Source organism: Elaeis guineensis, chromosome 11, assembly GCF_000442705.2.
Source record: "Elaeis guineensis isolate ETL-2024a chromosome 11, EG11, whole genome shotgun sequence".
Taxonomy (NCBI): domain Eukaryota; kingdom Viridiplantae; phylum Streptophyta; class Magnoliopsida; order Arecales; family Arecaceae; genus Elaeis; species Elaeis guineensis.
The window spans coordinates 6,292,186-6,297,332 of NC_026003.2; positions in this window are offsets into that span (position 1 = coordinate 6,292,186).

The window sequence follows — 5,147 nt, forward strand, 5'->3', positions numbered from 1 at the left end:
TATCTCAGATCTCTCCCACGTTCACAAAAGGTCTCCTCTCTTCTTTCTTACATGGAAGGTGGTTTGGATCAAATCTAAAAGGAATAAGTTTGGATTTCGAATTCTATGAGATAGAGTTTTAGAAATCCAAAACTCTTTCAATTTTGCACCGAATTTATCCAATTTTTTTTTAAAATTTTCATGGTTTTTAGGGTATACATTGTGCACCCTTTTCTGTTGATCCATACACGAAAATATGAAGGAAGTGCTCAAGAGTTGGGCGTCCCTTAACTTGCCATGTTTGGATAAGCCTTGACTAGGTGTTTGACCTAGAAAGGACTCTATCATATCTCTCTGTATAAGATGATTTTCTTTATGAAATTTTAGGAAAATTAGATATTTGAGAGACCTTTGTGTCATCCAAAAATCAGAGAGAAATACCTTTGGGTCGTGGAGATATAAAAGACGCAAGTTTGGGTGTCTAGAGAGAAAAACGTGAAGAAGAAGAGGGTCTTCTTCTTGGGTTTTTGTTTTCACATCTTTCCTCCCTCCATCTTGAGTTTCCTGAGAGCGTCTCAGATCTGAAACTCCTCCTTCTACTTTCCATCTTTGGAAGAGTCCAAATAAGAAGAAGGAGGCACCTGATCAACCATCAAAGAAGGATCAGCGCAGTACTAGCATACTGTGCTGATTTCCTGAAGCAGGACTTCTGATCAAGATTCATGGGCTCGTGTGGACGACTCCTAAGGTCGGACGCATGTGCGGCTTGCAACATCATCCTCAAGCCCAGATCAGCAAGGTTAGAACATCTAACTTGCAAGGTAATAGATCTGATCTATTGTTTAATACATACATTAGATGTAGTATAGAAACATGTTGATATGATCAACATGTAGTTCATGCTATATTTATATATTTTAATTTTTGATTTAATACCATATAATAATCATGTAATAGGATCTTAGATCTAGGGATTTTCTGATCTTACAAAATAAATTTTGATTTATTTTAGTCTTCCGCTGTATGATCTTGAAAAAGTTTCAAGATCTAACCCTCTTTTTCAAGATCTAACCCTGAAACCCTATATCTGGTTCCTTCAATTGGTATCAGAGCCAGGTTCTTTATTACATGATTATTTATACATGCTTAGATTATTTTTTAGATTAGATCTAATTTATAATTTGATTATTAAATCTGAAATTAAAATTTTAGATCAATCACAAACTGCAAGGTTGTCCTGCTGTAAGGTTTACCCCTTACAGTGCAAAGGTTGTCCTAGTTTGTGTAGATCTATCTTTAATCATAAATTTATTAGATATGATCTAGATTAAATTTATGATTTATTAGATTTAAAAGATGTTTAAATCTGAAATAAAATCTCTTTGTTAATAATTTTTGTGCAAAGAAATTGTTTAAAGTTGAAATTGTTTCAATTACATGAACCTGTTTAGATTAGATCTAAAGTAGTTTCATGTTTATTTCACTTGCATCTTGATTATGAATCAAACATGCAATATGGTTGGTAGAATCATATTGTAAAATTGTTTTACAAATATAAAAATTATTTTTTGAAAAGCCGAACCCAACCCTCAGCCCAAAACTTAATTAAGAATTAAGAAGTTGTTTGATTAGGTTCTAGGATTGTGAATTGAAGAACCTAAGACACAAATCATAACACATTGGGTTAATGGGTTAGTGGGAATTAGGTCCATTAATTGGGTTAGACCTATGGTTAGATTAAAGATGGACTTAATTAGAGAATTGACTAAATCTAATCAATTGTTGTCTTAGATTAGGTCAAGGATTCTCTAGATCAATTACAATAGTTGTAGTTGGTCAAGTCCATGTCTTTAACGAGAACCAAATGGACTTGATTCTTGGCTAAGCGGTCTAGCACGAACTGTTAGGTTGATCTAATCGAAACTAATTAAACCAGTTGGTGTCTAAGGTAAACCAGACCGGTGGTTTTTAATTGGGAGCCCGCTTACCTGGCCATTTCTGATGGTGTCTAAGGCAACTTTGGCAGACCCTCCCACTGATCGAACTTACCTGGCCTCTTGGTGAAATTATATTTTGATCGGATCACTTGACTATTCGAGCTGACCCATGTCAGCTAGGTAAATCAGTGTGACTGATTTAGGTGCTCCTAGACCAGCCCTGGTCTCCCTTAAGCTGACTTGGTGAAGCCAGTGGGAGGATCATGATAAGCTGGTTCATCTAACCTCATCCTCTAAATTATTTAAATCTTCTAAAATTATTAGGTCCTTAAAATGATAAAGTTATGGAGATAACTGAGTCATAGCCTCCCATTAAGGTGTTTGATAATGAGTCCATTAACTCAATAATCATTGCAGACCCAAAGGCCTGGTGCTTGTTGACTAATGGAATTATCACTCATCATATGATGACTTGGAAGTGTCTCTCTAATGGTGGTTAGGTGAGCCAACCAAAGTTGGGCTTAATCATTCGTTGGTTAGATACACCAAGTATGATCATGTTAATGGTTGGACCTAACTGGATCCTTACAGTGGAGGCCAAAGCCTACTAATTAGATTTCTGGGGCAAAATTAAAATTACTAGAAATTGTTTAGAGAAACAATTGGTTATGAACCTACCCTTAGATGTACATGGGTTGACCAACCAAAGTTGGGCTTGTGTGCAGTCTAAGTGGATTCTAGTACCCGCTAAGAATTAGGGTAATTCCTCGAGTTGGAGGTAGAGGCTACCAATTCGAATAAAATAGTGGGAGAAACCTTTTGATTAAAGTCCAAATCTTTAGGTTTAATGAATCAATTACTAATTAGGTTATGGTTCTCCTTTGTGCAAATATGGCCACTTCCCTATCGCTCCGATCATTGTTGGACAATGATAAGTTGGTGGGATCCAACTTCGGTAGCTGGTACCAAAGTTGAAGATAGTCCTGGAGCATGAACGGATCCTATATGTGATAATAGATCCTGCACCTGAGGAGCCAGCTGTCAATGCACGTGGAACAATCAGAGACACTTATCAGAAGTGGCTCAGTGATCGAACACGGTGCACTGTATCATGCTGGCTATCATGAGCGACGAGTTCAGTCGCAGATTCGAGACGACTCAGCCAAAGGACAAGCTTCAAGTGTTGGAGGATGCCTTTGGCACACCCGATGATGTGGAGAGGCACAAGACTAGTTGTGCCATCTTCAATGCCAAAATGCGGGATGGTGCTCTGTCACTGATCATGTATTGTACATGATCGAGCTGATGGAATGATTGAGCAAGCTCGACTTTTCCTTGCATGAGCAGCTTGGGAAAGATGCAATACTGAACTCGCTGCCCAAGTCTTATCTCCCATTCCTCACTCATTATAGAATGACAAAGCCTGAAGAGAACTACCACGGGTTACTGGGGTTGCTTCAGAACTTTGAGAAGGATCACCAACTTCACAAGGAGTCGGTGAATTAGTGGGAGGTTCGTCTTCTGGTTCTTGACTTTTAAGAAAGGGAAGAAGAACAAGAAGAAGAAAGTAAAGAAGGTGCAAGTTCAGGCTAGGACATCAGTGCAGAGCCAGACCAAAAAGGTCAAGCCTGATAAGAGTCTATTCTACTGGCAAGCACCCTAGATTAGATAGTGTGTCAGATATCTACTTATGGCACTGTAGGCTAGGTCATATAAACAAGAACAGAATAAACAGGTTGACTCAAGAGAGAATCCTCGAAGTTAGTGATTGTGAATCACTTCCAACCTGTGAGTCATGTCTTCTTGATAAAATGACCAAGTCACCTTTTACTGGAAAAGGTGAGAGAGCTACTGAGCTCTTGGCCTAGTACATACTGATGTATGGGGCCCATGAGCACCAGTGCTAGAGGTGGATATTTCTACTTCATAACTTTCACGGATGACCTATCCCATATGGATATGTCTATCTGATGAAACATAAGTCGGATTCATTTGAAATGTTCAAACGATTCTGAAGTGAAGTAGAAAAATAAACTGAAAGAGTATTAAAACTCTTCGATCTGATCGAGGAGGAGAATACCTTTCTAGTGAGTTTCTCACATATCTAGGAGAGAATGGGATTCTCTCCCAATGGACTCCTCCAGGAACACCACAGCATAATGGTGTGTTTGAAAGGAGGAATCGGACTTGTTAGACATGGTCCGATCCATGATGGTTTTGCTAGCTTGCGATATCCTTCTGGGGATATGCACTCGAATCGGCCTGTTATCTGTTAAATAGGTTTCAAGTAAGTCTGTAATTAAGACTCCATATGAGATATGGACAGGGCGTAAGCCAGCACTTTCACACCTTAGGGTCTGGGGGTGCCCGGCCTATGTCAAACGATTAGTCACAGACAAACTTGGACCTAGGTTTGACAAATGCTCATTCATAGGGTACCCCAAAGAGACAAAAGGATATTTTTTCTACCATGCTGATGAACAAAAGGTGTTCGTCAGCCTTAAGGCAATCTTTTTAGAAAAGGAGTTTCTTGGTGAAGGAACCGTTGCCTCTAAGGTTGAACTTGATAAAGTTCAACAGGTAGAAGGACCGACACCAATAGCTGAACCTGAGTCGGATATGATTAGATCACATCCAGAGCCCAATATACCTGCACCATTAAGGCGATCCAGTAGAGTACCGTGTCAGCCGGACAGATACTACGGTTTCTTGGTCCGGGACGGTGATCCCATCGAACTTGATGAGAATAATGAGGATCCGATCACCTATATGGATGCTATGCAGAGACCTGATTTGAGAAATGGCTTGAAGCCATGAAATCCGAAATGGAGTCCATGAAGGTCAACGATGTATGGACATTGGTTGACCCACCTGAAGGGTTAAACCCATTGGGTGTAAATGGATCTTCAAAAGGAAGAGGGGAGCAGACGGAAAGGTGGAGACCTATAAAGCCCGTCTGGTTGCCAAGGGGTATCGTCAACGTTATGGTATTGACTATGATGAGATGTTTTCTCCTGTGACAATGCTCAAATCTATTCGGATAATGCTTGCAATAGCTGCCCATTGGATTATGAGATCTGGCAGATGGATGTAAAACAGCTTTCCTGAATGGAGAGCTGACTGAAGAGGTGTATATGATACAACCTGAAGGGTTTACATCCACAGATGAGTCCAAGGTGTGCAAGCTTCAGAGATCCATTTATGGACTGAAGCAAGCTTCTCGGAGTTGGA